The 13438-nt window shown below is 35.5% G+C and overlaps 1 protein-coding gene across 2 annotated transcripts in view; it reads right to left on the reverse strand.

The window, feature by feature from the left end:
- LOC692747 (antennapedia homologue protein) overlaps positions 1 to 13438 on the reverse strand; it is a 219186-nt gene that overhangs the window by 128212 nt on the left and 77536 nt on the right. The window contains exon 2 of one of the 2 annotated variants that reach the window (XM_012694111.4): positions 6883 to 6931. The exons of the other annotated variant lie outside the window; for it this stretch is intronic. The gene's annotated coding sequence lies outside the window, so the exon portion shown is untranslated. The remainder of the gene's footprint in view (positions 1 to 6882; positions 6932 to 13438) is intronic. 2 annotated transcript variants of the gene reach the window in all.

Raw genomic sequence — 13438 nt, forward strand, 5'->3', positions numbered from 1 at the left:
CTTTTCAAACTTTGTTTGAAGAAGGACATCGTAACCTCTTGATATGAGGTAGGCTAAGAAGTTACTTGAAAAAAAATAAAAAATTATTCAAGCCATAAGAGGAAGTAAAAAGTACAAACTATTGAGTGACCTTTTCGAAGCGGAAAATAATTTTTCAAAGCAAACATTAAGTTACCGAGTAACCTTTTATTTTCATTAGAATATTTTATTGAAATACTGCAGTAATTTGTTATTAATTTAAATATCTCATGCTACATGTATTTACATGTAATATTTACTCGACACAACAATAATTGTGACAACCCCTTAATATAAAAACAAGTCAAACGGTTACCAGCAATACGTAATCAATTACGGCGATTTAAGTACTTGCTTCTAAATAACCTAGGGGTTATATCACGATAATATGTTTGAACATTTAATTTCACACTCATAGTTAAATTTTTTTTTAATTAAAACTTTTAAAATCTACCTTCTTACTACGAAGGTAGTGTCTTATGACAATTAGCTATGTCAGTACAACGATAAATAAGAAGTATGGGTAGTTAAAAACATTTGGCCTTCTTGATTAACGTGGTGTAGCTACAAATATCTTGACACAATATTTAGTTTTTTTTTTCCGGGGCGGGGGCCGAGCCTCCTACGAGGTCCCCGGGCCTGGGGGCGCGCGAGGTATGTGGGATTGGTCCGCGACTGCGAGACCGCGGGCCCGATGTTTTCAGGGCCCTACCCACTAAACGACTCCCCTGAACTCTTCGCCCAAGCGTCCGATCCCTCCGAGGTCAGAACCCGGATGAGGTAAGGGGATTACCGCGATCAACACTACAACCAGACGGCGCAGCTCACCCCAAGGACGCCCGGCCGACGAAGTTTCGAGGCGAATCGATAGTTCTGAAACGTCGGCCGTCTCGGTGCGGCAGCCCGTCAAGCCACCCAGACGGTGCAGCTGGTGTCCCGGAACACCCCCTGGACCAGAACCAGCCTACCGGGTCGGGACGCGATACACCGTCAACCGGTTGCTCTATTATTGATACTCCTCGGCAGCACGCTAGAGTGCTAGTAGCGCGCCACGCGGCCTCTACCCTCTCAAGTCGCCCCTTGACCTTCACCGGGGGGACACAAGATATAGTTAATTAAGCTTTTTTTAAATGGTAATGGTCATAGGGATCAACAATACTCGATATAATAATAATCGATTTTACGGACAGAATCTAAATCGAGAAAAATCAAGTTCATCTATCAGTTCAGGTTAAGCCGCACGACTTTCAAACCCACCGAAATCTAGAAGGATTCCTAAAATAGTATCGCTGTAAATTAGATTAAAAAACGAAAAAATTAAAATTGTAATCTAAGATTAAATTAATTAACACGGCAATTTGATAATTTAAAAGAATTATCGCAAGGTTAGTGCTTGTTTTCATCAATCAGTTTCAGAATTGAATATAAAAAGTACGTATTAAATATTTTTTTTTATATTTTAATCAATGCATATTTTTATTCTTTATAATGTATTAATAGGTATTATATATCAATTTTAAAGAATTTTGTTGAGTAAGTCCTGACGACGGTAGCAACTAGATACGGTAATAAACACGGCGACGTCAATAAAAGTCACCGTCCGACCATACACATGTCCCCTGTTAACCTGCAGGTGTATTCTACTGAATATCCTGTTAGGGCTGCCTATTTAATGAAAGATCAAATGATTTTTAGCTTAACACAAGAAAACCTTATAAGCCAATGACGCTATAGTAGTAAGTTTACTGGTGATAGGACCTCTTGTGAGTCCGCGCGAGTAGGTACCACCACCCCGCCTATTTCTGCCGTGAAGCAGTAATGTGTTTCGGTTTGAAGGGTAGGACAGCCGTTGTAACTATACTGAGACCTTAGAACTTATATCTCTAGATGGGTGGTGCATTTACCTCGTAGATGTCTATGGGCTCCAGTAACCACTTAACACCAGGTGGGCTATGAGCTCGTCCACTCATCTAAGCAATAAAAAAAAAACGAATTTTATTGGATGAGCGGACGAGCTAACAACTTACCCGGTTCTAAGAGATAACAGGGGCCCATAGACATCATCAATAATACCATCATCTTGGGACAGGAAATCGAAGTTTTCATTATATTATAAGAGCTGGTTTTTAATCGTAATGCTAGTTGCTTCGCTATCGATGTAGGTGGGATGGCAAAGCTGGCTCGCATCTGGTCATAGTTAAGCCCTTCATGATAATTCTAAAAACGCCCGAAAACACCAATTTGATATATTTTTTTATTGATTAGATGGGTGGACGAGCTCACAGCCTACCTGGTAGTAAGTGGTCACTGAAGCCCATAGACATCTACAACGTAAATGCGCCACCCACCTTGAGATATAAGTTCTAAGGTCTCAAGTATAGTTACAGCGGCTGCCCCACCCTTCAAACCGAAACGCATCACTGCTTCACGGCAGAAATAGGTAGGTTGGTGGTACCTACCCGCGCGGACTCACAAGAGGTCTTACCACTAGTAAAAAAAGCTCCTCTAAAAGTTCTCCTTGTATTGATATTTTGGGACATCGGTAACAACTTAGCACCAGCCGGGAAATGAGTTTTGTCATTCTGAAAAAAAATACAAAAACCAAAAATGATTGCCGCTGCACGTTACCTACCTGCGCGGACTCAGAAGAGGTCCTACCACCCGTAAATAATCATTAATACCAATGTTATTGTTACGTAGAAAGAAAACTCGTCAAATAGCTAATTTCACTGCATCAACCCTAACTTTGTAAACATTCCATGCAAATTTGTGCCGTGGACGTCACGTCAACATTTTCATACCAAGATATTGAAATACTGTTCATTTAACATACTTTATAAGCTTTATAAGCTATTTCGCTTTAAAGGCATGTATAAATTAGTATAACCGCACTTTCTTATCAATAGAGCTGTTTCTATGCTTAATTTAGGTATATATTCTCTTAAACCCCGAAGCGAACGTTATTTTATGGAAAGCTTCTTTTGAATTTGGCATTTTGCTATGGGGCAATGCGGCCGATGTAGAAACGATATTTTTTCTGCAGAAAAGAGCTATACGCGCTATTTATAACATGCACTCAAGGGAATCCCTGAGGGAGAAATTTAAAGAAATTAAAGTTCTCACTATGCCATCCCAGTACATTTTTGAAAATTTGTTGTATGTTCGTAAACATATTGAGGAGTTTCCTAAAAAGTCGGACATACATAATAGAAATACTAGGAACAAACACAAGCTTGTTGTGCCGATGAGTAGGTTACATAAGATAAGAAATTCATTCGGGTGTTTGTCTGTGCGCCTGTACAACAAAATCCCACAAGATGTTCAGAACCTACATATACATAGGTTTAAGAAAACTGTTAAAGAACATCTGTGCAATAAAGCTTACTATAAAGTCAATGATTATCTAGAAGATTGCACAAAGTGGGAATGAGTTGCTCGCTCCGGGCATTTCAATATTGTAGTAATTGTTACGTTATAATACTCATTGTAAAAAACTCATATTTAAAAAAAAAATGTAATATTAAAAAATTAATAAATAATAATTGCTTATTAAAAAAAAAAAAAAAAAAAACATGCCCGCTGAGTTTCTTGCCAATTCTTCTCAGGACGGAGGCTAGTTCTTGTGAATTGGCGGTAGTTCTTTTGACGTTCAACAAGTATGTACTTTCATTTATGTTGAATAAAAATTTTTTGATTTGATTTGATTTGATTTGATTTGAAAATAGAAAATTAAATTACGTTTGAGTTCATGAAAGAATGGGTGTTTAGTAGAAACTTTTAAAAACTAGCGATGACGTCATTAATAAATGTATTAAATTTTTTTTATTTGCTTCGGCCAATAAATTTGAGTTATTTCAAATCTAATCTTCTCAAGCTCCAGTAGAAATACTAATTTATATAACAATTTTCTAGCTACTTTAGGTACATGGTTTGTTGAAAACCAACAAGGAAAATTTACTCAACAGCCTTGTAGTGAAAACTTTATCGAAGCATTCAGTTACTTTTTGATATGTACAAATTTTATTATTTCTTATGTATGCAGTATAATTTTCTTAAAAGTTCGATGGTTTGGCTTTATTTGTGACTGTTATCTACATAACTTAATGTAGAGATAGCTATGATAAAACAGAAGAAATACGGCAAAAAGCTGAATAGCGAAAAGAATATTTTCAAGATAAGCTTGAATTTAAAAAGTGGCGAACGACAAGTCAAGTTTGTTTATTTTTCAGAATTGACTAATAGCACTAAATTAATAGCCAAAATATAATTATATTATAATGATAAATAATAGCTTTTCTGGCGTATTACATATCTATTTATTGAAGCATCACAGATATCTAATAAAATTCTTAAAGATATATAGCACGTCATTACGGATACTCCCGATCCATTACCGGTACTTTTAGGTACCTCAAGCACCGGTCACCGTCCCCGCCGAACCCGTCGCTTGCGACCAAGGGCTCGACGAGTAAATTAACCTATAGACACAGCCCACTGAATTTCTCGCCGGATCTTCTCAGTGGGTCGCGTTTCCGATCCGGTGGTTGATTCTGCGAAGCACTGCTCTTGCTAGGACCAGTGAAATAGTCTCTCAAGGCTATCAGCATTTTTTTTAGGAAAAAAAAAAAAATTCAGTTTGGTTTGTCTTTGTTGAAAGCTAATTAATTTTACATTAAAAGACAAGCGACGATTACCACAATAATATTTCTTCATATTATTATGAGAACACATTGCTTCACAAAATAGGTGGGATTGTAGGAGTGCAGATATTCGCAATATGGCCTATAATCTAGAATAACAACCAAGCATGTAGTTTTCACAGTATTAAATAAGTAAATAGGCTGCTATACGAACAAACGTTTGACTGGTAACAAGCCCTGTAAACAACGGAAGTTGTGTTTCAACAATAATTGTGCAAACGCCAATCAAATGCCTTACAAGACGAGTTCGCACTTCACTAGTCAACTAATCGTGTCCAGGGTTGTAGTCTAGTGCCAGCGGTCCAAAATCTATTGCTGTTAATTTAACATATGTAAGTTCTCTTTTATTTGCCCATAAATGCCTTTGTGTGTGTGTTTTTAGTGGCACTCACAACGGAGTAACGTTATTCTTTTCATCCGTGGAGTAAAACAGACTACTTTTTATTCCGGAAAAATGGACTTTCTGTGAAAATAAGGTCTCGGTGTTTCGTGATTTTTTAATGCAAATACAATGAAACACACAAAATATAATATTGTTTGGTATTTTAAGGACTTAACTTATAAATGTGATAGGTATAAGTTAGAAAATATTAAACCATTTTTTTGTAACCCATAGCTACCAAGCGTTATTAAAAGAGATAGAGCAGGGCATGAACCAAGATACGCTGAGATTCCACTAATCAAGAATTTTGCTCTTCTTATATTGGTAGTAGTCATTATTGAGAGAGATTATTCTAGGAGTAGACAGGGACATTATAGTAACCCTTTGCTAAAGACTTTTAAAAATGATTTTTCCCTTTGTTGTCGTCTTCCTTACCGCTTCTGAATTTTATTTGGTTACTCATAGATACATTATGAAAAGATTTTAATGTTTAAATTAGCAATAACGTTGATCTTTCTATACATAAAAAGATGTGTGGTGTCGTGGGACACCGGATAACGAAGTTCTTTATTATAAAAATATTAATTTTAAGTTCTATTCGAGGTATAAAGAAAATAAAACTGGAGGTTTCACAACAACCCAGGGTCATTCGGTAACGTGCGAACTTATTGTGGTACACTTCATTCAGGGTTGTTTGCATAAGAGTTAGTGTATTGTGTAATCGAACGCTGAGATCAATGAATGATAAAAAAATATGTTCTTTTTTGTACGTTATTACAAAGTTAAGTCGTACACTGTGTGCATTACAGATAAAAATCTTACGTTACGGACGTTTTTTCCCGGTTAGGGTACCACTCCGCATCGTCCCATAAGGAACTTCATTCCAAAAATGTCTGACTATCGAAGTATGAGGTGTTAATTTCTCGCATCCCTCACAATCCCTACGATTCTGCACGTATTTTGCGAAATGTCAATCGTACGCGACCATTCCCAACGGCTCGTTAATGATACAATGATTTGCATAGGGTTCCGTTGGCGCGAAACACAGGCCATTCTCACGTCTGTCTTCTTTGCATTAACTTTCCTTTTATAGGTGTTCGCTTATTACGTGAACGCTTTTACTAAAATTGGTCTACTTTTAGGAAAAGAGAAACGAGACAGTTCTTTTTCAAACATACATAAATACATAGTTTCGGAATTAAATCGATCGAATAGAATCGATTGGAATTTAATGTTAAGTGTAATTTTTTAATAACAGCACAATGTCAAACTCGTATAGGTAGGTTTTCTTGGCTTTTTCCACAAAAACTAATAAATCAATAATTTATTCTGGCTTGAGATATGTTACGATCGTATTTATATTATAATTAGACTTAGAAATTAAGCCTAAAATGGCTAAGATGAAAGTTCTAATTTCTATGGCTTCCGGAAACCACTTAAAGCCCTAATCTCCGTAATTTTTTCTATCTTATCATTTTCTTCGATCAGTTTTATTTCAGTCGTTTTCTTTCAGGAACTTTATTATGTTCATAATAAAATAAAATATACTGATTTCATCATACGCAATACATAACCAAATTAAAAATGAATTACGAGTTTGTTGAATATGTATTAATTTTAAATTTATTTATATCTAGAATCACCTTAGAGTTACACACTTATACTATTATATTAGCTATTTCTACTTATAGTATACTTCAAGTCGACCCTTTAGTACATTAATCTAACACACCGCAAATATAAGCTGGAATTGTCTTTTAATGCTTCGACCAACCAACTTACCATTTAGCTCCCTATTGTTTATGGACGGTTAAACAGCAGTAATGGTTACCTGAAAAAAGAATGAAATTGTTTTATTATCCAACCGACGACAGTCATTAGCGTCAAATGAGTGCAAACGAAAACATTAAATACGCAAATTGAGTAATGAAAAGAATCAATTATGGAGTTCGGGAGATTATTAATTCGCAAGTCTTGTTCAGACTACTGGCGCGGTTCGGACGCAGTCTATACACTTCGGCAAAAGTTCACAACAGGTTGACTTTTTTTTTTTTTGGAATTTGACGCTAACTCTTAACTCTTTGAGTTAATGACTACTACATACAATAAAAAAGGCCATATAGTATAGAAATATTTACAATTAAGATGATGTATCGAAATAAACAAATCACGCAAAAAAAAACCCGAATAAATAAAATAAAATACAACCAACTGTATTTATACTTATGCTTTATTTAAAATAATGCCACCTACAGATTTGTTAACATTGTGGTAGGATTGTTGAATGTATCTTTAGCGTATTGACGAATCCCTGTTTGATCTCCACCAAATCCGTCCAATTTTAGTCCACATATTACATTTAAAGTGTAAATTACATCTAATTGTCAAATTCATATTTTAAGTCCATAATAATCGGCGTTCACCAGTTATCATTAGCTTAGGGTTGAATCTGCTTGTTGACAACAATAATACGGTTACTTATAATAATGTGCAAAACAAATTTATTTAAATCCTTGAAAACTACAAATTTACAATACAGCATGCAGCTACTGTATATTTTTTGTACTGAGTCGGTGCCGTCCTCACGCGGGCCGTCCTGCTAAACCCCGGGCGCACAATCTGACATTTATGAGTGCCATAAAAACGCTCAAGTACTGACTTTTACTACTTGTTTAGTGAACATAAATGTCTTTGCTTTGCTCGCGTTCAAAGTCGTACGTATTTAAAAGCGCAGTTCCGTTGCGATTTCGTTCCTTTTTCAAACTGTTTTTATTTAGTATTATCTGTAGTGTTATGCAACTGTATAATAAACGCTATGGGTTTTTTTGTTGATTTATTGAATTTTTGTTCTTTTTTTGTATTCCATTGTTTCTGTTCGAATTTGTTATTTCTATTGGCAGAATTAAATTTTATTTTGATATTTTTATGCTATAAAATTTACATTGTAACTATTTAATCTACTACTTTGAAATCGTAATCTTAATGCATCCTCATTTTCACAATTAACGTTATCAATTATGCAATATGTAATAAAGTAGGTAGTATATTATTTTTTTAATATTATTAAATTAATTTTAATACCATAAATGCCTACAAATGTAAGGTATTTTTTTTATTGCCTTTGTAGGCAGACGAGCATACGGCCCACCTGATGGTAAGTGGTCACCGTCGCTCATGGACGTCAGCAATGCCAGGGGCAGAGCCTAGCCGCTGCCTACCGTTAGATAAGTACTCTCCGCAAGCCTCGTTTGAAGAAGGACATATCATAGTGCTCGGAGAGGTATTTTTTTAAGTTTTGGCCGACTCAATTCTTCGAGCAATATCTTAATAAAATTATGTAGGTATCTGCAGAGTTAACAATACTTACCCTTAGCTGTTAATCTAATCAAGACAGCTATATCTATCAACAGCATAAAAAACTGACATAGAAATATCTATACTAATATTATAAAGAGGAAAGATTTGTTTGTTTGTTTGTTTCGAATAGGCTCCGAAACTACTGGACCGATTTGAAAAATTATTTTTCCATTAGAAGCCGACATTGTCCCTGATGAACATAGGCTACTTTTTTTTAATTTAATTTTATTTTATTTTTTTGGTTTCACGTGTGTTTTAATGTTTCCGAAACGAAGCGAGGGCGGGTCGCTAGTCTAATAATAAAATCTTTAACCGCCTTTTTCTATTACTCCACAAGCTTGAGCACGCTACTACTAACAGCTGTATCAATTTGAATATATTTTTCGTCGGTTCATTGTGATAAGTGCAGGCGTAAAGTTTTAAGAGAAAATCGCTTGGTACAAAAGAAAAATGATATCAATTTTAAGATCCGAAATTTCAAACCAATTTAAATTAATTCAATATTAGGTTTCGCTAGTATTATTTTTTCTGTAGAACGGAGCTATGTACTAGCTCATTACAGAGCCATTTAAATAATAGTAAATTGTTTTGTAATGACGTGGTGGTGGTTTTGATATATTTCAACACAAATGGACAAATGCTATAAAGGAATTACACCTTATCAAAATTAGATTCAATTTATTGTACTTAAACTTTGAGCGTTATCAGTATATATTACAAAGTTTTTTTTGTAATGAACTATTGAATTCGTGTATTGTTCTTAATGGACTTATTAATGAAATTTTATTTTACCTAACTTTTTAATACTTCTCTGAGATCTATTTAAATGTGTTCCAAATGTATTTAATTCAACTAATTTCTAAAAAAAAGTAACATAGCAGTAGGATAGATATTACTATACTATAGAGAAATTCACCTACTGTAAATAAGTATAAAACAGTGAACAGAAAAAAAAGTGGTGCTGTTTATTTGTTGGCTTTTTAAAGACATGTCAAGTCTCTAACGTCACGAAAATGAGACTCGCCCGAACCCTAGTTTTCTCAATCTTTCTCTACGGGACAGTCCTGGACAATTAGGGCAAGCGCAAGAAAATAAACACATTTGGAATGTGGTGCTGGAGACGAATGATCCGAATTCCGTGGATGGCCAAGAGGACAAATAAATCTATCCTGGATCAGCATCGCATCCGAGTCAGGCTCTCAACAATCTGTTACCAGAGGATCCTCAGCTACTTCGGTCATATTGCCCGCCGACAGTCAGATATCTTGGACAAAGTGATTGTGACGGACAAAGTAGAAGGAAAAAGACCTCGCGGCCGATTACCTAGCCGTTGGTGTGATCAAATAACCGTCCTAACTGGGCTGCCAGTCGCAACCGCCATTCGAGAAGCTGAGGACCGGACGAGATGGAAACAGCTCACGAGACAGGCCACGGTCAAGTTTCAGGGACACGACCTTCAGCAATTAAGAAAGCGATGAAGAAGAAGAAGAAGATGATGAAAACATTGGTTTGTTTGTCTGAAGCCTAAAAAAATATTAGGCTCAATTATCATAGTTTTTAAACACTAAAAGACTAACACAATTTGTATTCCTCACAAATTCTATTTCCGCGGAACATTCTTTGTATTCTTTGCATATAGCAGACCATTACTTTTCGATCGATCGTAAAGTTGATACCACCCTGTTACCACTGATAAGTATTCTACATTCGTCAGCACCAGGTACAGTAAGTACTAATACTTTAGCATTGGCCACCCACAGATTCACAGGCCGCCTACATACTTTCAGATTCAATTATTGGTCTCTCGGAATATTAATTTTGCAAGGTCGAATTGTGTATGGTGATTGTGGTTGGCTGAAAATCTGTGCTTTGTTTACGACAAGCGATTTCATCACGATGATTTCTAATTACATTTTATCTACGCAATATCGTGATGACGACAGTGACTCTTTAAAATATTTGGTATGGTTTGGTTTTAATATAAAACAAAAACGATAACGTACATGTGTATTCAAAATCAATTTTGAATCGAATGGAGACAAACAAACGATCCATTCACAGTTCTTTGACTCTGCGGAATGTGATCCTTAATTCAATTCAATATTTTATAAACACCGATACAAGACCTAAATAGTGTGGCCTGTTTACTATTCCCTACGGATATTTGTAATATCGAACCAAAAGAAAGTCCTTGTGCATACCATAGTAATATATTCGTCCGTCAAACGATACGTTGTTTTCGCTTCAAATTAGCCGATTAAGAGTCGGTGTGTGCCTTCGGATCTATTCAATTAAAGCTGAGTACGCACCGGTCACCTACCGCCGCGATTTTTAATCGTATGTATGCGACGTGCGAATCGCGTCGACATTTCGCATATCAATGCGGCCGATTTGATGAAAAAAAAAAATTGAAGCCAGGTCACTACGCCGGGGGTGTGGATTAGTGGATTCCTAAGCGCTTCTACTAACTTGAGTATTAATGTCCTCGATTTACTATTATGACAATACGTATAAACGCTTTTGTTATAAGTACAGGGCTACACATGACAGTCTATCTGGTTATTGCCTAGAACAAAAGTACATGTATTGCAGGCAATTGTATTCTAGGATACGGTGGAAGAAACTGGGAAGCAGGTCAGTTATCGATGAGATGAATTAACCCAAACAGTGCTTGAAAGGCTAAATTAGAAGCAGAAGCCGATATGCTGTGAAGCAAACCACACCAGCTTCTGAACACTTCGTGATGATTACAACCGCTCCGATAAAATGAAATGTACCAGAAGAGTCTGCTAAAAGAAATACATAGACAAAAAATACTATTTAAAAGAAGTCGTTGGTAAAATAATCTTCCACTTGCTAGTAAGAAATCCTAAATATAATGATACACCGTGTGAAAATATTCTTAATACATATATTGTATAGTAATATCCTTCCGAAACTTCAGTTTGATTCCGTGCAAAAATGGAACTATTGAGCAAATTCATCACCTTATAGGAAAGCAGAATGCTTGAAATTGAATACTAATGTCAGCTGTGTTTCTGGATAACGGATATGCATTTGGTCAAATATAATTTCTAATTAAGTATATATCTACATATTATGTTCACATGTTCAGCGATACGTTATATATATTAAATATATATAACGTATCGCTGAACATGTGAATGTACCTTAGGTTTTTTTCTTGTGTTTCATACAGTCACGTAGCGATGTGTTTTAAATATACATAAATATATATGGTCTACCGGTATGTAATCGTTATGCTTTTATATGCATTCGTATATAATTTATTCAAACACAATATTATAGTGAGCAATCAAGCGTGACTCATTTAACTAAGCCATCTCTATTCCCACGGAATACAATTAATATGAATAAATAAATAAATTGTCAGGAATCGTATGTTGTTTATGAGGCTTAGTTGTCATTGATCATAATATAAGTGTAAAAACACGTACAAATAAACATATTTAAAATACTAATCCTTTGATTATTCGGTCAGAAGGATCAATATTAGTAAATCTTCTATTTAAATAACGGCGTGGCGACTGTGAACTTTTTTAAACAGTGTATATGGGTAGACGACCTCACAGCCGACTTGCTGCAAGTATCCGGATTCCGCAGACATCACAACCGGAATCCCAATGGTATTGTACTGCTGTCCCAACCTTCAAACGCGGGATTGGCACAAAATGCAAGCTTATCAGAAAGTAGCATAGGAGCTAGGGATTGCTTTTAAAATACCAATCTAAATACATTAACTCTATGATATCTTTAAGAATGTGTCATTATACAAAAAAAAACATTTTTATTCAATATCGACTAACTATACCTATTAAATGACATGACGTATTTAAGAAATGCAGACAATTTAACTTGGTACATTGATGAGTCACTTGATATTATCTCTCGTTTACCTACATGTCCAGATCGAGTGCAATTTGTCAGATAATGTTATCAGAAGTGGACAGCCTCGGCGGGCGCGCGTCCATTGCTAGTTATCTTTCACTCACTCTCCCGAGAACTAATTGTGTTGATGGATTAGCACTGAATTTGCATTTGAAATATTTTACGTGAATATTAATGCCTTATTTTAATTTATTTTTGAAAAGAAAACGTTCAGTTTAATGAAATTGTTTTGGACATAGAGTGTATTGTCATTTTACTGTGTTAGGAGCCATCATCTTATCTATTTCCGCTGCAAAGTTCCCGTTCTGTTTTAATATTTCAAGGGTGAGACAGTCGTTATACAATATGATTGGGACTTCAATGATGGCATCGATAATGATTACCATTATCAGTGAATAAAAGCATTAAACCTAACTCGCGTCTTATTTTATCTCTTTAATTCATATCTGAAACTGATGGTCAATCTAAAGCAAACTCAGTTAAAATATAACAGCGGGTAGGTAACGCCTCTCAACCACAATATGAATATCTGAACATTCGCAACCACGCCAATAACAAGCAATTCAAAATTTAAATACAAAACGAAGGTATGTCATAGTATGTCAGTCGCCCACAAAGCAGCGTCCCCTCAACCAATCCCGCAGCCGATTTAAATGTTAATCATCGGGTGTCGAAATTATTAATTACATTCGGACATCGGCGACACAACGTTACGCATGCAGATTGCAACGCCAACGAATGATTAACTATGCATGCGTGCATGAAGATTCTCTGATGCATTTGAATCGATTGCGGCTATTTCAATGATCGATCAACATTCCACACGATTATAGGACATTTATTTTATGTTCACGCGCCCGGAATAGAATTCACGTTGATCGATTTATGGAGCTTAGTTTTAGAATTTCGGCTGACAAGTTTGTATCACCAAAATATAAAGTAGCATCAAATAATCGTGACCAACATTTAGTTCATTACCAAAGTTCTAATGCCTAATTAAATAATATAATAAAATAGAAATCAGATAAAGCTGAAAAGACAGAACTTAATGTTCAGATCTATTCTAATATTT

Source organism: Bombyx mori, chromosome 6, assembly GCF_030269925.1.
Source record: "Bombyx mori chromosome 6, ASM3026992v2".
Classification (NCBI taxonomy): Eukaryota; Metazoa; Arthropoda; class Insecta; order Lepidoptera; family Bombycidae; genus Bombyx; species Bombyx mori.